The sequence below is a fragment of the Poecilia formosa genome, unplaced genomic scaffold (genome assembly GCF_000485575.1).
Source record: "Poecilia formosa unplaced genomic scaffold, Poecilia_formosa-5.1.2 Scaffold14, whole genome shotgun sequence".
In the NCBI taxonomy this organism is placed as follows: domain Eukaryota; kingdom Metazoa; phylum Chordata; class Actinopteri; order Cyprinodontiformes; family Poeciliidae; genus Poecilia; species Poecilia formosa.
Window position 1 is genome coordinate 2,254,669 of NW_006799953.1, and position 26,216 is coordinate 2,280,884.

The window sequence follows — 26,216 nt, forward strand, 5'->3', positions numbered from 1 at the left end:
AATGTCACACTTTGAGAGCCTTTTTTTTTTCTTTTTTTTCTCCCCCCTCACTCTCTCTCCCATTTGCTGTGTGGATGTTGGATATCCACACAGCCGAAACCTGTTCAAAAAAAAAAAAAAAAAAAAAAAAAAAGCAAGAAAACAAATTGTTGTCATCAAGCTGAAGCATGCTGATAATGGATTCACCTTCTCTATTGACCTAATAGGGCAAATCAAAAGAAGGGGCTACAACAGACTGCTGAATCAATATGAAGCACTTATCCTGATTGGGCACTACACAGGTACAACAGCATTAGGGGTGGTTAAAGGGGTTAGCTCGCTTTCATTCCCTGTCTTTCTGTCTCTTTTTCCAAAAACACTTAATAACTGCTGGAGAACTTAAACTCGGTTCCCTTAAACGACAGAGATTCACATCAAAAGACATAATCATTAAGAGAAAGCAGGCATAATTGTGTGTTGAACACATGCTTCCTCTCGGTGAATGCGGATCCAGCTGTAAGGTATGATGCGTGCATCTCCGAATGCAACAAAACCTTTAGCGTTTAAACATTTTGCTTTAAACATCATGCTTTCCTTTTGCATATGCTGAGCATTTGACAGTTTGTTGAGAATAATGTCATCAATATCTTGGCTCTGTTGAGATGGAAAACACAAATTACACCTCAATTATTAACATAGCTGTGCTTAGGTTGTTATCTCAGCAGTAGCACAACATTCGCATAAGGCAACGCGTATGCTTCCCAAAACGTTCACCCCCCTGAAACGTTTTACATTTGTTGCACTACAAAAACATTCTTGTGTGTTTTATTGTAATTTTATGGGACAGAACAACTCAAAGGGGTGAAAAGAGAACAACACATAGCTTTGAATTTTCTTTTCACCTATAGAAATTTGAAAAGTTTGGTGTCCGTTTGCATTCAGACACCCTGAATCAGCGCTTTATGGACTCGCCATTCGCTGCAGAACAGTGTTCTGTAACACAGTCAAAGCTTGTAATGCCAAACTTTGATTTACACTCACAACATTATACCTGTCCAAAATATTTACTCAAGTTTTTGGGCTGTAAGGTGTCAAAATATGTTTCAAGCCTTAGTAATACTTCTGCGTGGAACCATAGTGATTGGGGAAATGTTTTCCTTCAAGAGTAAAAGAGTACTTCAAAAACACACTGGTTTGATATTTTATATAGCATCAAATATTAGGGTTACCTGACCTACAAAAAAAAAAAAGTCTACTGGGAGTGCTATATTTTCCAACACTGCACCAAAAAGATTTAAAGACATCTGTCTTAGTGGAGAAATAAAGTGCACATTGACACAACCTGGCACATTTTCTTATCACACCCAAACTTGCACCTTTGCATTGATGCTATTGGGGGAAGTGGCATCTTGATGTGTCACAAAGCTTTTAAGCTGTTCACTATTGGCAAGCTGGCTGTAGTAACACTTTTAACAGGTAATACGTGCAGGAGGTGAGACTGAGGGCTGCTGAAATAAAATCAACAAGCATTCTTAATGGATCCAGGTCAGTTTGTCCAATAACGCCTCTTCCTTGGATTCAAGGCTAATAAAGACAGGGCACATTAACTCGCTTCTAGTTACCAAATGGACTATTAGAATTTGAACTGGAGATTTCTGACTTTGACTTTAAAGTAAGCAGCATCTTTGTTTTTTTTTAATTCCCTATGGAGATGTCTTTAGAGTCCTGTTTATCTCTACAAGGTGAAACCAGGAATGTTATACCTTGATGCATTTATTTCTGATGGAGCTTAACGCAGTGAGGTGACAATCGCTTGCTCTCCTCCAGCCAAATGACTGGCGAAATTTGAATGTTTAATAAAATAGTATTCAATTAAATGAGTGGAGGTGCTGATTGGTATTAATTTTTTATCATTCCAAGTCACGTGAACATTTTGAATCTGGTTAGAAAATGGCATTCACGTGTCCACATTGTTCTATTTTGCTCTGGAAAAATGTGTTTTGTGATTGGCTTTGTGTTCTGCAACACACGGTTGTCTTTTTCTGCTTAGTGTAGATGAAATACACTAAGCAGCATGGCAAAGAAATTATATAATCAGCTTCTGAGGAGACAGCCAACTGACCGCGAACGCATAGAATGTGGTGTGATTTATGAAGAAGCAACGGAGAAAACTTTTTTTTTATTAATAAAATGAGTAAAAGACTTTTATGAATGGAAAATACTTGCTGCCATTGAAACTATGCTGACCATGAGGTACGTAAGGGGATCCTAATGGTAATAGAAAAGTCTGGCAAGGATTGCAAGGAAAAGAGAGCATGTGACATGACAGGAGTGACAACTGGAGCAGGAAAAAACTGAAACCGATCAACTGAATGGGGAACCAGGAGTAAATACAGCAAACAGAATACAGCGCATAAGAGAAACACAATTACCAAAATGTAACCCTAATCAACACATGCAGAATTCTAAAAATATATAAATAAGTAAATATTATAGGGCTTTTTTTCGCCTTCATTGCCTATCTGCAGTATAACATGATTGTTTAAAGTTTTACTCCGATAAGACATTGCTGTATTTTTGCTTTTCACCTGGTGTACAACTCTGTAATCATCCAAACGGCGTACAGGTGGATAATATATTGGGGTGCCTTTGCAAATATTTGAGATGGACTGCAGGATGGCATGAAAACATGAATAATGGAGCAGTTGGTTTCCACGCAGACTGAAAGCAGGCTGCTGCAAGCTCAACGCTAACTAGATATTGCAAAAGCTTTATTAAAAACATACCTACAATCTAAAAAAAACACAAAACAAAACTTTAAACTATTGTATTTTTTAACACGGTTAGAAAATGACAAGCTAAATGAGTGCAAACCTATGCATGAATGGGAATTTGTGCTAAAACAGGCAGTCTGGCATTGCCCATATATTCTACAGCAGCAAACCAAGCTTCAGATTAGAATTTCAGTAATGTTAACACGGCGTTATACACCTTTACACATTTCGACAGAGAGTTATATTACTTTCTCACAGTGGGACAAAATTGTATACCTGAAAGCTACAATACCAACAAAGACCAAACCCTATTATTGCAGGTAGAAAGAGAGCAGGAATAAGCATCTGCTTGAATATTATTCCTGAAGGACAGCTGGAGGGAATTTGCAAAGTTCAGGACACTGTAACGTATAGCGTTGCATATGCGGTTTGTGCTGTGTGTGTAATGGGGCTGGCTGCATGGCAGAGGGCTTTGTGTGCGCAGCATGCTGAGAATGTCGAAGTGCTTTCTTGGAGCAGCAAGGAGCAATCTTCACAACTCTGTCACCTGAAGTGTAAAAGAATTGAAGTTATCTCTGCAGTCTGTCAGAGGCTGCCAAAGTTGTGCTGCAGCTGGACCGAATGAGAAGTATCTCATACGTCACACTACGCTGCAGCGCAGTAAACAACCGGAACTCAAGGTACGCTTGCTGTAAGTCTGCGAGCTCGTGTGCGTTTGTGGTAATCCTTTTCCTGTAACAGACAGAAACAGATAGGCTGACTGTGTGATTCACTTAAAGAGCTCCACAGGGTTTGTTCAGCTCTTTTTGTCTTTTTCCCCTTTTCTTTTTGCCGTCAAGCTATCTATCACAAATGACTTCCTTATATGTTTTATAGTGGTTTTCAAAAGTGTAGACAGCACCGGGAAAAATGTGTTTTTAAGGTTATGATAGATCACGTTGCAAACCTTTTACACCCTTGATTTGACGTTTTTTCCTTTACATTTCTGTTCAATGCCAAACAAATCGGGGAGAAATATAAAAGTAAAAGCGCGCTAACCTGATTCCATAAGTGTTCACACTCGAAACCAAGCACAATTGAATTTCACCATTCGGTCGTCCCTATTTGTAGTCTATCTGCGTGCCGTTGGTAATATTTGCCCACTTTACCTTGCAAAGGTTCTGCAAACATGTCAAGTTGTGCACTAAAACAGATTCCACGACATAGTTCTACTCTCATATTTTGCAGCATTTCAAACTAATTTTCCTACAATGATTCTTTCATACTGCAGAGTGAAATTGTTTGGCAGTTTTAAGAAACATTTAAGAAGTTTATTCACAAGGCCATGATTTTTGAAATACTATTCTTTTTCTCTTTAAGGATTCTCTCCCCTGACAAGACTCCAACATCTTTTAAATAATTGATCAAAGACAGTTGTCTAGTGAATAATCTGCACAGATGTGGCACCATTAGTGGGTATGATAATTGATGACATTTGACTTATCTCAAGGTGATAGATAGAAATTATTTATTTTTTTACCTCTTGTTTCTAGATTCACAGTCAACTAATAGACAATGATCCACATATGTGCATGACATTACCTTGATCTTCAAGGATCTTTTTTTTTAGTCCCAGACTGCCTGGGACTAAAGCCACAATGGGGAACACAGTAGCTTTTTAGATAGGTTCGTCACATTTTAACAACCTACAGTAGCAAAGCAAGATATTTCTTTTGCTAATTGTCGTGCTTGTTGTGTTTAGAAATGCCAATGAAATGAATGAAATTGCCTTATTTTTATTTTAACATTTACTCTTTTAATTATGTCAGGTATTGTTATTTGTCTGTTTGAATTTTGCTATTTTTGTATGCTAAGCTTGTGTGCTGGCAGCAAGTTAAGCCTGAATTTAGTTTATCCACTCTGAATAAATGCCCCGCTGAAGACAAAACAGGGCATTTAAAACAGTAAAAATAAAACAAACTAGCATACTAATAATTAATATTTCCAAATGTTTTAAAGGAGTCTCTAGAACCAGAATACTTTAAACAAACTATCCCATCAAAAACAAACTGATCAAAGAATTGATGTGTTTTTTTTTCAGTTGTCAAAACTTTTTTTCTTTATTTACTTTGACACCTGATAAAATGATCACTACAAATCCCTGCAACCTATTTGCTGATGACATGTCCCAGTAACACAAGCCACATTCATCCCCAATTCTTAGAACCGCTTCATGCCGCCGACTTATCTGATGACATCACTGAGTAATGCAGTTCACTGCACTGTTTTGCTCTACTGTAACAATTCAATTCTCATGTGATGCAATTTAAAGCAATGACTTTTAAGCTATTGAAAAGTAAAGTGATTATAAGAAGCCAAGTGTCAGCTGTAAACTAACCTGCGGTACAAAGCAACACACAGGAGTTAAATGCAGTTTGACTCCTTTTTTTCGTATCATTTTCGCTACACTTACAACAATCATCAGTGGCTGTTTTAAGTAAAATAATCATAAAACAGAGTTAAGTGACATACATCAGTGAAGTTGATAAGTCATGTAAAGTGATGGTTTTGAAAAGTTTGGAGCTCTCTGGCTGGCGGTATTAATATAAATCACTAATATTGTGGAAGAAGGAAGGCATATTATTGGCACTGGAGGCGAGATCAAAACAGACTGAGCTTTTCATTTTTGCTGCCATGCTCCACATGACATGCTGTATTATGAACAATCCTCCCATTTTGCCAAGCTCTTTGGATATTTACTTTTCAGCTCTTTGTGTGTGTGTGTGTGTGTGTATTTTTTTCATTTTGCTTTGTTTGCATGTTTATGTGTCGTGAGAAGAAAACTACACATCAGTGTTCCAGATCTTGACACAATAATGGCATTTTTTTTTATTGGAAAGGGAGATAGAATGGATCATCGTAGAGCACTAAATATGAAAACTCAGACATTTCTTTTTTTAAGATAGCATTAATTCATATTTATATGAAATGCCCTACTTCTGGATCCATTTCCATTTATTTTAAATAAAAGCCTTCCTATGGAGTACAGTACAAGACATTATAGGACTCATCTTTCCCAGAACGTGCCTAATTTCCTCACATTTACACACATGTAAGAAACAGTTTTAGATACATATGTGTTTAGTTGTGAGGAGCTTGGAAGGTCTTTTTAACCCAATTGAAAATACCTGACTTTCACACAAAACCTGCAATAATGAACCTATTTTCAATGATAACAGGCTGGTAATTAATGCTTTCTTTAGACTTCTGTGAATGTTCCTGTAACATCAGTTGTTTACAATAAATTCTCTTTCTATCGTTTTCTCTACACTTAAATGCTTAGTCCAGAATAGAATGTCGTACTGTAGTGTAATATAAGTTTTCAAGTGTTCAACACTTCTAACAAGGACAGAGTTGTTGATCAGTAATTGCATCTGAAACTATTAGTTTTTTTTCTTTTTTGATAAAGCAAGGTTAGCAATTTACTTTATATTATAACCTGACAGAAGAATCGACAATTTTCTTTTACAGCATTGATTCGCACACTCTCTACAATAAGTACCATCTCAGTAATTGCAAGGTATTCCAACTACCACCTAGCTGACAGACACAGGGGTGACAGCGAGGTCAGTTTTTCCAACGCCAAGGTGAAGGGGAGTCAAGAACCGGGCCCTCTAACTACCGAGTATAGTTAAGATTATAAGATTGAAAGAAAAAAAAACCATAGAACCTGTTCTAAAGCAAAAAATAAAAAATAAAATAAAAATGAAGCAGATGGAAGGGAGGAGAATGAAAGAGAAGAGTACGGGTGAGGACTAAGTACGTTTCTGAATAATGACACATTTTCTAATAGTTGAAGAATGCTGTGGATGGGGCTCCATCTAAGACGTTCTTGTCCTGGGCCCAGTCAAAGCATCCGTCTGGCTTGCCAACTGGCATAAGAGTGGTACAACAAGACATTCAGTTTGTTGTGGTCTGTCTGTCATAAAGACACAACTACAACTACAAAACATCCTCTTTCCTTCAATCTAAGAATTTTACATTGATTGTCTTAGCATGTGGTAGACATGAGTTGTAAAACTTATGACTTGCGTCAAGGGATTTTGTCAGTCCTTACGATAGATTTTCACGATACCTTGGTTGAAATTTGGCCCATTCCTTTTCAAAGAATGGGCCAAAAAAACCTTTTTCTTATAAGTTACTTACCCCCAACTATAACCAAATATGACAGTCTAAGTAAATTAAGGCAAATTAAAACAAATACAATCTACTGGTCCATCCGTGTCCCCCTTCCTCCGCTCACAGTTCTGAACTGATGGCTGCCTTGCTCACACACACGTCGTTTCAACTCTGTACACTAATTTCCTGTAAGATTGAGGTCAGGACATTGTGATGGCCACTCCAAAAGACTGATATTTTTTTGTCTTTAAGCCACTTTGTAAGTAATTTAGATTTGCATACGCAATTCATTTGAAAGACCAGTTTGTGACCGAATTTGTCTGAAAAACAGTCTCAATATGATCCTTCAGTATTTTCGTACAATACCCTCTCCTCGTGATGCCGTCTATTTTATGGAAATAGATGGCCGAACACCTCATCAACCAGATACTGCAACCCAATTGAGGTGGGCTTGCAGTCCTCCCATTTTCTCTCCAAATGTAACAATAATCATTGTGGTCAAACTCTTTAATTTTCATTTCATTTCACAAGTATTCACTCTTGAGTAATTTGTAAATCTTACTGTTGGGATAATGGCTTTTTTTCTCCCTTAGTGTGCTTTCAACCCCCATCAGTACAGGACTTTCTTTTACTGCACATAATAAACGTCTCACCAGCTTCAGCCAGCAAAGGTGTTTTGCTTTTATTCAAGGGTTGATACACACATACACCAAAACACTTTCATCTCTGGGACACAGAGCCCATCTCCTTCTTCAGCAGCATGACTGGTGATCATTCTCTCCATTATCTAACAATGCATCTGTTCGTAGCATTGTTTGAACAGATGAACGTGGCGCCGTCAGACATCTGGAAATTGTACCACAGTTGTTAAGGTTAACAGTTGCCTTCCTGACATCTTGGATGATTTCTTTTGATTTTTTTTTTTTTGTCCATGAAATCACAGAAGAAAGTAGGTGAAAACTGCATTTCCCATTTACTACGATGCACAATGACCCATGTGAAACTTAGATCATTGTCTGTGTCTTTTCCTAAATTGTTTTAAGACATAGAGGTCTTAGTGTAGGTGACCGTTTCAAATAAAATAAAAGAAACAGCTATGAAGCTTTCTTTCATCATTTTTAGATCTTACAAAATAGAAATACCTCTGCTTAGTAATACTGCCTGACCCAAAAGAGGACAAGTTTACTTATTTAATGTAAGAAAAAGAGGTTGTGTCTTTTCATGCAGCTTTTTTTTTTGTAAATATCTGTTTTCAGCTGTGTGGTGTCCAGCCATATCATTACAAATCAGATGGATAAGATTCACCATCGTCCTGCAAACCTCATTGGCTTCCACGTAATTGCGCCTTCCTGTCACATGATATAGCTGTATGCAAGTCGACAACCGTGACTGGAGTGTGTTAGTGCTTTTTCCAGTGGTGACAAACTGGGTTGTAGATTTACCCATGATCACCACGTAGCGTGGCCGTGACGTTTGCCCAGGGGACGGACAGCAACAGAAGGAACGAGCACAGGCAGGTTGAGTGCTGACCAACTGTGTGTTAATGAAAATCTTATAAGCTGGGTTGATTTGAGGTCATCATGAATTGTTGTTGTGTTAATGCACAGGGCAGGATACATAAAGCTTCTTTGGGGAATATGCAGATTTTTGTCAGTATATAGACAGGGGTGTTAAATTATATCTATAATTTTAATGATTAAAGGTCGCAGGAATTAATCATCTTTGCATTAATTATTTAAATACATCTAAGTAGTCAAAGGAAAACCTTTCCTTTTGCTGGTATGCGGAGTAGACTCAGTGATGGGACTGATTAATTTACTTCCCTAAACTGTCAAAGCAGAAGGGCTCAGTGATGGGGGGAAGCATTTCAAATATTCAAAGGGCCGAATGTTCTTGTAAAACATCTATTAATCATGGAGATTTTGGCCAGGCAGATGAATTGTGGTGTCGGCTTTCAGTGCATGCTGCCACGGAATCATTAACTGCGACATTCTCTCAAACCAGAACAGATACGGAGGCTAATCAGCGGCTGTAATGGACACACTTCATAATTGTCAGTCCTTTTACAGAATCCTAAGGAGATTGAAGCTGGGGAGGCTGAAAGCACAAAGTGTGAAGGCAGCTTTGATCGTATGAGCTGAGAAAGTGATGGGCCTATATACTCATTATTTTTACCTTCGAGTTTTGTGTCTAAAGAACACAGAGGATTTCCAGCATTTAATTCCACAGTATTTTTAAACTAAAAAAAAAAAAAAAAAAAAGCCATCCCATTCTTATAGCTACTGAAGCGAAGTCAGTTCTCTATAATTAAGGCAACTTTATGGGCACTGTTCCCATGCGAGTGTATGTACAAGTACCTGTGCTAGATGTTTCATCTTTATTAGCCACAGCATGGTAAGCCGGGCTCTTCATGCACTAATCCCCAGCTAAAGAAACAGCTTTCAAGGAATTAACATCAAAAGTAAAGCTTTGCGTGCCAGCGGGGAAGCTTTCAACGCAGCCTGCTTCAACTATCTCCTAAGTATTTTCAGAGCCTGGGGGATGAAGTGGAAGTTAAGTTTAACTTGCTCTGTGTTCTTCTGTGAGTCTTTGACCTTGTTCTCAGGTCTCTTTATAATCCCAGGTATGTTTAGGTCCATTGCAGCTTTTCTTGCATTTGTATGAGCCAACGCAAGAGGGTGGGGAGTTTTCACCTACAAGCTGCTTATTTCTGTGATCTTGTGGGTTAGGGTGCACCGTGCTGGGTTCCTGGATTAGCATCTGATAGGCAGAGATACCTGCAATAATCGTTGATGCCTACATGATCTTCCCATATCTTCATGTGCTCGTTAAAGAAAAGCTTACCAACAGTCCATAGCACAGGAGCTACCAATTTTGATGCATTTTATTGGGAGTCTTGTTTGATAGACAATCAAAAAGTTGCATATCTTGTTTACAGTTCCCATCTTTTAAAGCTGCAGTATGTAGCTTTTGGAGTGTTCTTTTATCGTGAGAGTATGTTATGAGACGGATAATCTCAATCGATTTCCTCCACCTCTTTCCTGTGCTACTATTGCCGTCTGAAGAAATAAACTGCTTCTGACCAAAGACAACCAATCAGAGCAAGGAGGAGTGTTTTAACACAGGTAATCTGCTAGTATTCGCTACTAAATCTGCTACTGGTGGTCAAACAACCGAGTGTTACAGGGAAACCGTTAGCATAGCCACCCCTGTCATCAGTGGCTATGCTAACTGAAGGGGAAAAACTGTAGCAATACCAGAGAGCAAGGGGAGGAAGGGAAGGGAGGATGAGCAGTGCCACAGGAGATTGTGATTGACAGGGCTAATACCTGCCTCTGGGTTCTGATTGGTTGTTTCAAGTTGGCACTGGGAGCAGTGGGAGAAGGCAGTGTCTCATAACATACTGTCACGACATAGAGAGACGTTCAACAAATCCATAAAAAAATATATTTTTTGATGAAATTACATAATGCAGACAGAAAAAAATCTAAAATAAAATCCATAAAAATGTGGGATGTAATTAAACTCAGCCACTATTTCTGATATGCCCCCAAAATTAACTGTTTACCTTCAGAAGTCACCTAATTAGTAAATTGAATCCATATGCGTAAAGTTATCCTGTGAAGGTCTCAAGAGACGTAGACATAGGTTGTTGAAAATGGCATTAACACTTTTCCAAGTTACTGTTTTTAACATATTTCTTTACAGAAAAGATGTGTGTAAAGAAACCAAAAATTATGTGTGTGTTTTATTTTTAAGGTAACATTAGCATACACTAGCCAGAAACTTTGGAATAGCTCCAAATAAACTATTGCACTAGTTGTTCCAACTGCTTCCCGTCTTTTACAGCTGAATACAGCCGACAAACGGTTGGAGCTTGTGTAACGGTTCTATTAAATCTTTATAGCATTACGTCTGTAAAGCAGCACACCACATCAGACTCCTAAAACTCATATGAAGACATGACTGTTTGACCTGTAATGATTGCTTTCACAATGCTTGCTCTTGCTTATATGGCCGTAACTCATTTGCTCTTTCACAGACTCCGACAGGCTGGATTGAGCTAAGGGACAGCGGTGACTGATTCATGGTGTCTTTCCAAAGTACAATTGGAGAAAACGACTTTGGCTGCTTTGCTTTGTTGCTCAAAGCAATATCAAAACATAAACCTTACGTCTGGGGAGGGCCACAATGAGTTCTCTGTAGTGCAATAAATCACTTGTCCACCTGATGTTAACATCACATCAGGCAATCATCTTTCTCCATTCCAAATGTGTTCATAAGCTTTGTGAACCCCCCTTCCCCCCAAAAACAACAACAACAAAAAAAAAACAAAAGCTTATCTCCTATCTGGAAAACATCAGTTTTGAATAGTGAATAATCAAGCAAATGCACAGCAATGTTGCTGCAATACAAGTTGGTATTTAACTTGTTGGCACAAACTATTTACATTATATAAACTGACATTGCATGCTCAACTGACTTTAATTCCCTTCTAATAAAATTAGGTTGGATTGCAATAAATTCAATTCGATCAAATAAGAACTGAATCCAGAAAAAAAAGAGAAAATTGAAAGAACTAACACCACTAATGCCGTTTATTTTTAACATCGGCTTTGGATGTAAAACTCACAAGAATTAGATGTTGTTGCAAGTTATATTCTAAACTGTAAGTACATAGCAACTCTTCATCTTATGGTATGGTTATTGTTGCCAGGAGACACGGATGTAGATTTGCACATTGATGTGTCTTTTGAGTATTATGTCACATTTTAAAATAATCAATCTATCTAACTATCTATCGAGCTATAAAAATGAAATGCCAAAACATTTTTGATTATTTCGAATTTTACGATGATTTTGTGGCTTGACATGACTTATTGCTTGTCTAATAATACGTTTTAGGCCGTCTTTCTAGTCTGACATAGTACATAGGACACAGGATCTTTGTTGAAGGGCATGGCTGATTGCTGCAGATCACTCATCTGTCTGCAATCACCTCATCACAATCTGCATGTGATGATCAACCATTCCTACGTAGAGTCAAAACCATAAAGATGACAGGTTTTTTGTGTGAATATTGTTTATGCTTTGCAATTGATGGGAACTGCAGGGCTCAGTTCAACAAAGAACTTACTTCAGAACGCTGTTTGTGAACCTTCTCGACCCTACACTTTCCAATACAATACTTGAATACATTACGGATTTCTGAACAATCAGGTTGTTCAGCAATGTTGTTTTGTGGCTTGCCCTCCTTGTGAAAAGTTTCAGTCGGTCAGCATTTTTCCTGCGACTGTTCAGCAGTGTCAAAGTCCAGTCCTCGAGGGCCACTGTCCTGCATTTTTTAGATGCAATACTGGTCTAATAAACCGGAATCAAATGGTGAATTACCTCTTCAGTATGTAGACAAGTTATCCAGAATCCTTCTAACAGCCTAATTATTAGATTCAGGAGACGCACATCTAAAAAATACAGGACAGTGACCCTCTAGGCCTGGAGTTTGAAACCTGTCTGTAGACCATAACATTCCTATTTATTGACCTTAGGACTTAATTTTGGCTTTTCGTTAGTTTTGACCAACCTTATTACACTTGATAAAGGTGAGTGCTTAAAATCTGCCAGTCTGTGTGTGGAGACTCTTGGTTTTTCATTCTCAATTGGAAGTGAGCCCTCTACAGTAATAATCCTACTGAAGATACTATGGTATTTCAGTCTTCTTTATTTTCAAAATGAGCAATCTCAACTAAATAATTTGTAATGTTGAAAAAAAAATGAAGTAGTTGGTCTGCAGAGCTGCAATTTTGCTTGTATTGTACTGTCCTGCAACAGTGAAACGTCTTACATCTGTCCGACACAGATGCGCTGAGGACAATTTTTTTTTACAAATATATCCACATATTGCTCTTAGAAAAAAATGTTGTGTCAATGAAAAGGCTAAACCTTCACATCTTTCTAAGCTTCCATGGAGACAGAACAAAATGTGAAATGCTACTTAAAAATGGATTACATAATTTTTCTCATATTCAGTCAATCAAGTTCATTTATATGGCACATTTCAGCAACAAGGAGTTTTGCTATTAGAGTTTTGCGTCATATCTGACCTTCTCCAAAATACAAAAAAAAACATTTTCTAATGTATTTTACTCTATTGCTATGCTAAAAGTTGTGAAATAAAATTTATTGATACTAAATGTGGTTTATACAGGGAACACTGATACCCTGAAACCACTGTCTCCCATCACTCCTATCCCCTCACATACACACACACACACACACACGCACACACACACACACACACACACACACCCAGTCTCACCTTGTGAAGCAAAATTGCAAGAACCAGCGGTTTCCTGTACTTTACCATTAAGGAGTCTATAAGGCGAATGGACTATTTCACTTCGGCACTCAGTTACAATCACGGTCGCTTTCATGTGCATCTCCTTACACTGTAGATGTGGTGTAGCACAGATGACTTTGGGGTTATTTTGTGTCTAGACGATCCAAAATAATAATAATTTTATGCCCTATTGAAAAAGATATTCAGAAGATAAACATTATGAACAGCCAAAACCATTTTCTTCCAGGATAACATTGATCATGTTTATGCTAGCAGAGGCAGATGCTGTCATGCTTACATTCACTTTTAAAATTAAAAGATGCCTGCAGGCATATCATTCTCATTGTGTATACCCACTTATGCAATCACGGGTGGGGTGTTGTCTATCCCAAGTGGTCACTGGGTGACAGGCGGTGCAGATAGAAGGACACATCAAACAAACAGCCACACACACACACACACACACACACTCATCCCTAGGTGCAAATTAGCAAAAATAAATTAGCCATGTTTTTGAACTGTGGAAAGAGAAAAGAAGTAAACATGCATGGGAAACGCCATTCAGAAAAAATCCCAAGGCTGGGATTCAAATAATTGACATTCTTGCTGTTTTAGTTTTAATCACTCAGTCAAGCTCCAGCTCCAGAATGTTCATATTTAGACACGTTTTAACTAGAAAAGAAAGGTTAGAGAAAAACTTAGTGCTTCCTAACAAAAGGGTAATTGCAGTGTACCTTTTTTGTCTTGGCAGTACTTCTTTTATTACTGAGAAAAATGTGTGTGTTGGGGAAGAGAGGTTGTTCATGTGTTTCTATAAAAATATACAGTTGGTGCTATTTTTACTTTGCAAGAAAATGTATTTTCTGCGACATGTTTAGTGTCATTTAAAATTTACATTTCTGTTGTTGAATTATCCTGACCTTTGGACCAATGAAAGTAAATTACCCTGAACCCACAATTTTACCTGGGGTGCTTGTCTTGTGTATTTCCACTGCTTTCGCTGTTAATGTTAATTATATCCGCAGTCATTTAGAGGTTGATTGGATTCACAACCTTGATACCTGAGGCAGAAAGTGAAAAGTTAAATTATAGAAAGGTATTAGAAAGCTCACTTTAAAGCAGATGAAGATGCGTCCTCACACTTTCAGGACGCATAGAAAACATCACTACATGGATTTACTGCGATGTAAAAATATTAGCTTTTTACATCACATTTAAATATTTCAGATAAATACACAAGTTTTAAAATGAGACACTTATAAATGAGACACCAAAAGTTATTTTAAATTATGATTTTATTCATTAATAGGAAACGGCTCTCTAAGCCAACCTAACCTTGCTGAAAAAAGTAATGGCTCCCCCTCTTGAATTATGAATTAACTGTAATTAACAAGATTTTTGGGAAGCTCCATTTCACTAGCCATATTCACACCTGCTTACTCTCAAACCTGCATAAACAAGAAAGTACTTAACCTGTCTGATAAAGTAAGTCCCTGAGATTTACCGGTCTTAAAAAGTGCTACAAAACTTAAAATAGAGAAATCATGGAGCAGCGGTGAACCTCAAACTAAAATTTCACCGAAAGAACATTGACCCACACATGAGCTCACAAAACCCCACTGTGGTCTAACTTGTCTCTTAAGGTCAGTGTGTGCTCACTACTTAAAAATAAGAAGAATACTGTGCCAAAATGTCATCCATGGGAGAGGTGCAAGGCAAAAACCACTGGTGATGAAAGAAACACAAAAGTCTGTCTCACATAAGATGACTTTTATAAGATTAAGATAAAATTAATGTGAAAACTAAAAGGATGATGTGTGCCTCTTGATGTAAATTTTACAAAGCATTTAATAAAAGAGCAGTGTGAATGGAGATTGTACTTTGATGGTCTGAACCTAAATCTATTCAAGAGGCTGTGTGTGAGGATTTAGGTTTCTGTGTTTTTTGGTTAATTTAGTCCCTGTGTCGTGTGCAATTCCAGTGCTACCAGTGTGTCTGAGTTCTTAGCCTCTCTGTTCATCTGTACTGCCTGGATTTCTGTTCTCTTTTTTGTTATTATCATTAAAACTATCGTCATTTTCACTACAACCTGGGTCCAAATAAATACAAAATAAGGTAAAAATATTGAATGAAAATGTTTAGATACTTAAGTAGCACATTTTTATAGGAAAAGTGTCAGATGTAGATTGCATACTAGCATAAGCTAAAGCTAATGTTAGTCAAAAAGTTCAAAGAAAGTAAAATTCACCTTTGTATTTGTGTAACAAGGCGTACATCTTAAAACCTTTCTCCAGCTTACTTGTTGGAGCTTTGGATCGAGGTACATCATTAATTGTTACCTTGGGCAAGCCCTGTAAGCACCAAGAGTGAAATGCAATTTTCAGTAGACCGGAAGCGACCGAGCCGCTTATCCCCAAACGCGTAAATTGACGCGCAAAGAGCCCATTGGAGAACCCTCGCCCACTAAGCCAGACATTCCCCTCTCCGTCTCCAGCACCAGCCGCAATATCAGCCCCAGTAAGCGGGCCATCAGCTCCGTCCGAGCATCACAGTGATCCATCCCTGTCTACTATTGCTCTGCTCAGTCCTTCCTCCGAATCTACCAGCGAACTTCCCAAGCTAGCGGCTAGCCTCCCCCGACTTGGTCGCTAACGAGCCGGCGCTAACAGCTAGTTTCCACGAGCCAGAGCCTAGCTTCCTAGAATCAGAGCCAGCAGCGAGCGAGCACTAATTACCTGTGCTGTCTGTCGGCGGCGCTCAGGTCTTCCTCGTAGCTTCAGCCGACCTCCTGGGCTTCCTCGTGGCCTCAGCCGGCCTCCGGGCCACCCCCACGCTGCCTCCTCGTGGGTCTGTGCGGCCTATCGGCCGCCCTCCGCCGTCTCCTCTTGGGGTCAACCCGGCCTCTGGGCTACCAACCGGACCAGCTACGATGTGTCCGCATCCTTCGTCACCAGCCGCCGGACCTCTCCTGAAAGGTAAGCCTCCTACGTCGCCTCCCACCGGACCTTTTCGGCAGGCTCCGTTTGTTTTGGACTGAGTTGTTTTCTGTTCTTTGGACTACCTCGGTCCAGCGCCTCACCACCCACTCTGGTTGGGTTATTATTATTATTTTTTTGGACATTGTTGGGCATCTGGTAGCTGCCCTTTGAGGGGAGGGTACTGAGGATTTAGGTTTCTGTGTTGTTTTTTGGTTAATTTTGTCCCCGTGTCGTGTGTCATCCCAGTGCTACTACCAGTGTGTCTGAGTTCCTAACCTCATCGTATTTTCACGTATCCCGGTTGGCCTGGAGATCTGTTTCCCACTAATACATTTAACCATCTTTGGAAAACTACAGTTTTTAATCAGGTTATTTTTGTCTGAAATCCAACTGATGAACTGAAAGAAATTTAAGGGTGACAACACAGCAAAAACTTTTAAGTACTGGTCAATTGGGGAGATTCAGATTAAGGGTGACAGTTGATAAAGCAGCTAACTGTTAAACTTTATTTATTTTTATTTTTTTTTGTAAATTTTTGCAAACCCAAGCTCCCCCACTTCAGCTCGCTTATTTCTCCAGCACAGTGTAGCTGTTCAATTCTTTCATTTGAAACTGAATCATTAAACTGAAATTGCAAGAGGAGCTATAGTTTCAGATTAATGTTCTTCATAACAGCCTTGATTTTAATAATCTGACAGAATGGTTTTCTCATCTAGTATACATTCCGACATATCTTAGTTCATTCCATTAATGGAGGATATTATGTATAAATGTACTTCTCCTGTCGTGCCAGCTCTAAATTCAATTTTTCAGCTTTGCTTTCTATTCTTTTTAGGTCTTTAGTTTCCCAATTCCAAGTAATGTCTGACTAGAACTGCTTTCTTTTCAAAGTGCTAGTATGAGCACCCACATGAGCATCTCACATTAACTCTGCAGAGTCACTGTACAATTGCCTTCGAAATTGGTTGGAGCATTTTAACCCTCTTTCTGTTTTGTTTTTTGTTTTTCTTTGCTCAGAAATAATCCATAAATGCTCACTGGGTTGTTCAAACAGCTTGCATGTTTGTAGCAAAAGACTTTAATTTGTTGTGCCATTGTTGAATTTTAAATGTGCGTCTAGGTCCTCACAATAAGGTGTCAAGGGAAAATTATGCATGCACACTTATGAAAAGTAGCAGAATCGATGCTCTTACCTTCAGCATAATGGCATTTCAGTTGAAGTCAGTAGTGTTTCCCAGTATTCTGAATGGTGACAGGATTTGCAAAGAAGGACTTAAAAATTATGTTGTCTATCAACATATGGGGCTGCTGTCATTTTTTCCTGGCAGATGATGTCCTAAGAAACATAAATCAACTGAAGTTCTAATATTTAACATAATAAATGAAGCTAAAGTCTTAAGGCAGTCATTAGTGGTCCCACTATCTGTGGAGGAACAGACGTTTTCTTGTGCTTCAGTGGAGAAGAAAAATGTGAGAAAGACTTTATCAGTTATTTGGTCAATCAATAAACTTGTAAAACATAAATCACAATGTTGCTGCACTTGCAGCCAGCAACATATTAAAGAAATCCAAAAGAAACCCTCCCATCTTATTATTTTGTGTCCATAACAGCAGCTCAGAGACATCTTAGAGATTTTAAGGAGAGCCGTCGGCTAAATACGCTCTGGAACAAAGCCTGATAATCCGAAAAAAGAAGCTCCACTGAAGCTTTATCATGTTCAGAAATCAAACCATTGGGTGTTATTAAACCCAATCTGGGCAGAACACGATGCAGTGAGATTGACAGCCATGTTGCCGTGACCCTCTGGCCTTCTTTCTGTTGTCTAGCAACACAGGGGGAGCCTTCATTTACACTGCAGTTTTTCTTCGTTGTAATTGCAGCGGCGTGCAGCTATATGCTGGCTGGGTTTCGGTTTAGTGTTTCGTTATTAAGGATTATCTTCAGCAATCAAACAGGTCACAAGATCATACTTTGCTTTGACAGGATGTGGAAATGTGAAACGCGCTGCATGCTTCTGGTTGTGTTAGAAAATTAACTGAGTAAATGCATTACATTTTCATTTGATCCTCGCATGAAGTTTAAAGTAAGCTGATGTTCAGAATACGGAGTTCTAATCAGCAGTTTAAAATACTGTTTAGAACTCTCATCAATATTGACTTCAAATTCACTTTGTGTGATAAACAATTTAAGTCGAGCATTAATTCCCCAAAGTGGACCGACGATGTAAAGCGCAACTTCAATAATTATCAAAATCATCAGATTTCAAGCTCTGAAGGTGAACTAATCAATGTTTGGATGCTACTGTATTCAATCTGTCTGTGCCTGGCAAGCTAACGCCGTGTTGCGAGCTCTCTGCAGATGTCAGCCTGATGTTTTGTCAACATAAACTGTGCAGATTAATTAGTGAGCAGGCTGTCATCTTCTCTACCGTCTGCACTCGGAAAGATCATTAAAGCGGATGTCTGGCCTAAGCTGAGACATCTGGTAATGCCACACCTTCCTTAGATGTATGCAACACCATGCAAACCTTTCAGAATATGCAAAAGGGGGGACGTGATGCAGGTCTCCTTTCTGTCGTAAAAAGATTAACGTTTGCTGACTTTGAAATCACTTTGGGATGAATTGCTATGTAAATGATTGTTTTTGATTGATGAACCACTGAAATTTGGAGTTTAGGTTTGAGATTTTCCCAAAATAAAATTGAAAGTTGTCCTGCACTTGGTAGCAGCAAGAAAGTTCTTGGTTTGAATACCAATGTGGGGCCTGCTTGGTGATGAACTGGCAACCTTACAAGTCATGCATTAGTTTGCGTCCGTTTTCATAATAAAGTACTAAAGTTTGCATTGTTAAAAAAAAAAAAGAAGAATTCACTTTAAAAAAGCAGTAGGAGTTGCTGAAATTGCTTAAATTCCAATGACTGTTTTATTATCAACAAGAAATGTATGATATTCCGTTTTCAAAAATGACAGGATTATGAAGTAATTTTGTTTTTCTACCTTTTTGCAGGGAAAATCTGGCAAGCTGTGTCCCTGAACACTTTCAAATAGAGGTTTCAGGTGTTAATTAGCTTGTTTGGGTTGTGGGTTTCCCAAGAAAGTCCAGCTTGTTAGACTCAGGAGACGGCCAGAATGCGGAATACAGGAGGTAGGTGTTGCAAGCGTGTTTAAAGCTTATAGCAGCTTTAATGATGGAGTGTGCAAACACACATGCACACAAAACTGAAAAAAAAAAAAATAAAAATCCAAGGCTGTCTCACACTCCAGAAGGAGAAAACACTCATCCAGTAATGGATGTCCATGTGTAAGTTGGGACGCAGAAAGGCAAACTGGCCGAGAAAAGCGCAGATGCAGACAAAAGCTTGCTCTTAGATGCAGTGGGCACAATGATTACTGGCAGAAAATACAGTGAGCAAACAAGCGACGGAGTCAAAGAGAAATGAGGCCAAGAATAAAAAGGCAAATGTGCTTCATAAAGACAAAGACAAACAGAAACTGAGACAGAAGAAAGAGGGGAAAAATGCTCAAAACACAACTTCAAGGCAAAATTACCATAGTGAAAGTTTCAACACTTTTAGACATTCATTCAATAAATTAGAGTATTGAGTTAGAGCACATTTATTTCTGGAACTTTACAGTAATGTGGGATTAATGAAAAGTATGTGGAATGCAGGCTCAGCGGTTGTCTGTTTAAACTGGTACTTTTCTCACAAATGGACCTCATCTGAACACATATTCTATCTCCTTTGGCATAAATGTAGTTTTGCAAATCTGGTGAAATTTTTTTTCTTGTATACATTTTAAAGCATTCCCATCCTATAGTTGCTCTGATTGTATGCTGTGGGCTGTATTCCTCCTGAAAGGCGCTCTAATGTTTTGCTGGTTTTCTTCCAGGATCTCTTTGAACCTGCGGAAGAAAAGTAACCTACATGATGTCTTTTCCAGTGGAAAAAGTCCAGTTTTGTGCAGCACGTCATCTGTTTATCTGACTCGTCTCTTACATGCTTTGTAAGGATCAAATTTCTGGAACACAAAACAGTGTTGTGTCATAATACGTATTTTTACTCTGTGGTTCTCTGCAGTTCCTGCTGAGCCTCATGACTACTTTTTTGGAGTCAGTAAAAGAACCCAGCCTGCCAGTTGGATGGGAATGTCTTGGTAGGTCTCCAGTTATGGCACACTCTTTCCATTATTGGATGATGACTTGAACAGTGCTCCGCAACTTGTTTAGAACTTTGGATATTATTTTATGACCTGGTCTGCTCTAAATTACTCCAAAGCGTAATCCCTGACCTGCCTGGTGTGTTCAGTGGTATTGATGATGCTGTTTGCTCACAGATGTTCTCTAACAGTCCTCAGACATTCACAGAACAACTGCATTTATAAAAGGGTTATATTTAATCCTGTCAGACAATAAGGGCAAAATGAATGTAACACTTTTCACTTTTGTCTGTTAAATAAAATGTTAGTTTGTAACATAAAATTGTAATAAAATAGATGGAAGTTTACCGCAACAAAATGTACATAGGTATGCAGCCATGAATCCACATACTAAATTCAGTTTAGAATGATCAGAGAAAAGTAGGCTACGTTTTGTATTTATTTATTTATTTATTTTTTTGTCATTGTAGGAAAACGCTAAAATAACTGGAGACAGATTTGAATTAGTCTCTGGTGGGTGGAAGAGTTTTAACTTCACTGCAATCAACAATCAGCCTTCAAGCATTTTTTGAAGATGTTTTTCTTTCTCGAATGGGAAAAAAAAAAACATCCTTGTGAAGACAATACAGTTAAGATGCCAAGTCTTTTCACGTCGCCATTCCATGGTTCGTAATACAATGAGAGAATGGAAGAATACTGGAGGTCGAGTGGAGGTGTAGAGGCAGAACGTTTTAAAAAGCAAATCAAAACACTTTGCTGCGTTTCCAACCTGACTGCAAAAAGACAGGAAGGTTCTTCAGTCTCTGGTGTTGTGTTTTACTGCTGTCACTCCACAAATACCAGTGCTCAAATCTGACATTGAGGCAGCAACATTGAAATTATTGGGCGGAACAAACAACTTGATACACAGTTGAAACAAGCTGGATTGGTATTGAATTAAATGTTGTACGTTTTGTCTGGAACGGAGAAAAAGAAATTGACAATATTTAATGGAAAGTACTTTTAAAGACACAAGTGCAATGGACATTTACGCTTCAGGCCGCCTCATTTCCTATTCAGAAGTTTCTCTCTGCCGTTTGAGATCATGAAAAATTTTACTACACCATTTCCCTGCAGTTGTTGACATTTTGACTTTGGCGTATGGTGAACAAAATACTCACAGTAACTGAAACTTTAGCACCTTTATTATCATAGCGTAGGATAGCAAAGTTGGTAATTTCAGAGTCCCGAGGTGAGGGAGGTAAGTCATAAAATAAACAGCACCAACAGGGAAAAAAACCCCAGAAGGAATAGCAATAATAAGATAACATAAAACGACAATAATCATAAAATTTCAAAATGAAATCAATGTGCTTATTTAAGAAAAAAAACAACTTATTCAGCAACTCTGACTGTGATCCTCATATAGGGTTGAAACTGACCTCATGACTCATTTTCAGCTCTTTTCACACATGAAAAAAAAATGTCAGTTATGTCAAACACCATTATGTTATTCAGACAGCAAATCTTTTCAACAACAATGCGCCTTATGACTTCATTCAGACAAGTTTGCTATAGAATGATAGACGCGTCTGACATTTTTCAAGAGGAAGTATTTCACCAAAGTCAAAACGTGTCATATTGTTACAACAGGTTATACGAGTAGGCCAAACATCAAGTGTTTTTTTTTTTTTTTTTAAGAACAGAAACGGCTGCTGTGATATCTCTGACCAGGACTTTGTTCTGTTAATACTACAATATTGCTTGAATGTCCTCTTGCATGTTGTTTCCCCAAGTTATGAACATTCTGATGCATTTGCATAAATTTGTTATTTATATGTTGATCTATTGTAATTCTTGGCAATCGGGAAACGTCAAAAGTTTATTTGACACAGAGACACTTTAACTGTTGCAGATCTAAGCAAAGTTTTCTCTTGTTTCCCGGACTTCAGTGCAATGAAATACTATGTAGCTGCTGTAGCTAATTATTGAACGGATTGAACTATTTACTGCAGGTGAAAATTAATGGGAAGCTTTTAGAGCTAGGTTATTCATTTAATAACATGATCTGTCAGATTCTTCTGAACCTCTGATTATATGCCAGATTAACCCACCACTGCTGTGCATGTCTGTCCTTTAATGGGGCTCCTGCAGCTCACACTTTTGCTGTGTTGAAAGGGATTCGCTCAGTATATGTTAAGTTCAATTCAGTCAGACTGCTGTTGCACAATGTTAAAGGAAAGCAACAGGGTGCTCAATCAAACATGAAAATGACATGTTCACTTGCCGTCTGATTAAGGGAAAGGAGTGTGTGACTGAGAGAGGCTTTTAAAGGACAACCCTCGCATTTGCATAATTAGAAAGAAAAGTCTTGCAAATCTAAGATGGAAATTTGGAAGCCATCCATCCATTTTTCCCCCCCGCTTATCCAGGGTCAGGCTGCGGGTATCCTAAGTATAGGGAGGTCAGACATCCCTCTGCTCAGCCAGTTGGGTTAGCTCCTCCGGGGGAATCCCAAGGCGTTCCCAGGGAAGTCCCTCCATCACGTCCTGGGTTTTCTTTTGGGTCTCCTCTTGCTTGGACGTGCCCGGAAGACCTCACCAGGGAGGCATCCTAACCAGATGCCCGAGCCACCTCAACTGGCTCCTCTCGACATGAAGGAGCAGTGGCTCTACTCTGACTCCCTCCATATCTCTAAGAGAAAGCCCACCCTACACCCTATAAAGAAAACTCATTTCAGCCACTTGTATCTGTGACCTCATCCTTTCCGTCATGACTCAAAGCTCATAAGCATAGATGAGGGTAGAAATGTAGAGGGACTGGTTAATCAAGAGCTTCGCTTTTGACTCTGCTCTCTCTTTGCTACTACAGACGGGTACAGCACCGACTTCACTGGATACTCTGCGCTAACCCTCCTATCAATCTCCCATTCCGTTTTTCCCTAATTTGTGAACAAGATCCCGAGATACTTGAACTCCTCCACTTGGGGTAGGAACTTTTTCTGGCTCAAGATCATGGCCTTGGATTTGGAGGCTCTGATTCTCATACCAGCCGCTTCTCACTTGGCTGCGTACCGCTCCAAAGATCACGTCTCAAAGAAACTGATGAAATGTGAAATATAAGTGAAGAAAGGAATGACAACACAGGGACAAAACAATTTCTATTTGTTCTTCCCTACCGCTTTGTATCTGGTTTCTGTGGAATTCAGCTCCCCACAGGAGCGAAACCATATATTGCAACAGTGACCAAATTGGAATTTAAATTTGAAGGTTGAATTTCTTGGAGCAATTAATGAATTAAAAAAAAGTTCTTCCAATTAAAATGGAGGTTATATAATTGCACTTACCATTCAAATGCTACAGAAGGCATAACAAATGATTTTATTTCCACTAATACTGTCATCATCATTAGAAAATTAGTTATTTGTGTATGTCGACTTTTCTATTATTAATTTCAGTGATCTCCCTCTTCATTACCACTTCTTGGATAGAGTAGGAGGAAGAACATTTAAAATTCTTCTTTATCCTTACATCTGTCAGCTGGAAGATTTTGATACGGCTGAATTTCAGAAGATGTTGGTATTACTTAATTATGAAATAGGACGGGCTCTGACATGAAGCAAACAACATTCATTATGTAATAAAATACCCGGTTTGCCTTTTTTGTTTAATGTAACACATTCTTGACACAAAAATTATCCCTTTCATTACCAATATGTGAATCATGTAAAGATTCTGACATTAACTTTTCCATAACAAAGTGAAACAGAATTATCAAGTGCATCTTTGTGCTATAAAGTTCCATAAACCTTTGAGATGTCATAGCTTTTTCTAAAAAAAAGAAAAGAGAAAAATAAAAAAATAAATCATTGCCTTGATGGGGAAAAAATGGTCTAGACAGCATTTAGCTTTGATTGCAGCATATATTTGCTGTGGTGTGTTTTCAGTATTCAAATGCCACAGCACTTATTTACATCTAAAGCTACTTTTCATTTTTCCATCAAGATTTTATTCAAATGACGAGCAAGTCAGACACTTTGTATCTTTGAATACATTTTACTGTAGCGCAGTAAAAAAAAAAAAAAGGTCCAGAGCTGTGTTATGCCATTTCATTCTTAACTTCTTAACAAGAACTAGTGTTAAATTAAGTTTAGTCAGGTTGAAACAGTGATGAAAATTCATAATCTTCTAGAAATCTTTTGCTTTAGCCATTTTAGCTAAGCTTACAGCTCTATGTTGATCTAGTTTTGTTCATTTATCACTGCCTCTGTTTTATTATCTTCTGTCTTTCCTCATGTAAGCTACTTTTTGTAATGTCTGAATTCCTAAAACACCTGCTCTTATTCACACATTTTAATAGTTTCACCTGTTTTGCCCTTCAAACTATTATAGCACAGACAGATGATCAACAGTAATACCAAATAGCTGACAAATACTGAAATTGGAGTTGTCTTGGGCGAATGTGCTCATCGCACATTTTGTTTTGACAATTTTGTCATATCAAAAATAAATTCAGATTCCAGATATATAATTTGAGTCATATGAAATTTGGCTCACCATCATATTTTTATTTAGAAAAGGATGGTAACATCTTTAATCATGTCAAATTCAGTACCTCTCTTTTTCTTCCAGAAGTGTTGGAAACAGAAGTTAAAAAAATAAAAAAGGTGCAGCTCCTATCTGGATGGGCATTTCCTCTCTGATCCAGTAATGAGCAAAGTTTGGCCACTAAAAACATTTAAGTGTAACATGATTGGCCTGAGCATTCAAAAAGACGGCATAGCTGATCTTAAAGTGAAGAAAAGACACATAGGACTAAAATGCCAATATTGAACCTAGCAAAGCTGGACTGTCTCTGCTGAGCCACCCAGGTGAGCTCAGTCTGCACCTTGAAGGAAATTGGTGTCCCCCCCCCATCTCTGTAAACTAAACTGTGTATGTCTTTTGTTCACTTCCAAAGAGAGTCCCATTAAGCATTAAGATGAGCTGTATCCGCTTGATTCTCCACAAGCAACAATGTTCTGTCCAAAGTTCTTTGAGTTGTGAACTCCACTCATAAACAAGTTTTTTATACTACACTGATCCAGCCAATTCATGAGTAGCAATGATGCCAGATGCTGCCTGAACCATTCTAACAACATATGGCCCTGATAAATGTCTGATTGTTGCCTGTGAAATAGTTTGTGTTCTTTTACTTAAACCATTTTAATTGAGACGCATAAAATAGATGAATTAACTTGGAGACAATTTATCTCTCAGAGCCCATTAAGTTTTTTCTCTGTTCTGTTTAGTTGTTCCTTAAGACATTTCTTAATATTTGTAGTTTTTTATTGTATTTCTTTTTATTTTTAAGGACTTACTGCCATCTATGCTGGGATACACCAGGCTTGTCAGCCAATTCACTTGGAGATTTCTCACTGAATTGCATCTTTGAAATCTGTAAAACTTCAATCTTTGCGGCAGGCTGCAACAAATAGCAAAAAGTTGAGGTGTGGTCGAAATTTGTTCTTTACCAAGTTGTCTTATATGTGCAAACACAAGAGTGATTTATCTTTTGAGTTAGGCGCTGTGCTTGAATGATTTATATCGGTGTTGGTGGCCCAAAAACAACAAGCGAAAATACTACCCTGAAAATTGTGTGGCTGATGGAAGTGGAAAAGAGCGTAAAATAAACCAGAGTCCAAACTGTGGAGGAGCCTCAGAAAGCCAGCAAACCTGTCGCTTGTAACTACTGAAACTTGAGGGAAGTCCATCAAAATGACAACACAAAATAAACAAAACCAAAGCTACATAAACTACATATGTCAGAAGATAAAGAGTCAGAAATACACAATGTGACATCCATTTACTGTTT

The 26,216-nt window shown here is 38.3% G+C and overlaps 1 long non-coding RNA gene across 6 annotated transcripts in view; it reads left to right on the top strand.

The window, feature by feature from the left end:
* The first annotated feature begins 15,685 nt into the window (after positions 1 to 15,685).
* The window catches only part of LOC103133923 (uncharacterized), a 67,081-nt gene continuing 56,550 nt past the window's right edge, over positions 15,686 to 26,216 (top strand). For 2 of the 6 annotated variants that reach the window (XR_475790.2, XR_001661394.1), the window contains exons 1-4: positions 15,686 to 16,223; positions 19,234 to 19,371; positions 20,118 to 20,231; positions 20,306 to 20,381. This is a non-coding gene — a long non-coding RNA (uncharacterized LOC103133923). Of the gene's footprint in view, positions 16,224 to 19,233; positions 19,372 to 20,117; positions 20,232 to 20,305; positions 20,738 to 20,854; positions 22,204 to 25,715; positions 26,189 to 26,216 lie in introns of those variants that run through there. The other 4 variants (XR_475789.2, XR_475787.2, XR_001661393.1 and 1 more) reach the window with 4 other exon arrangements.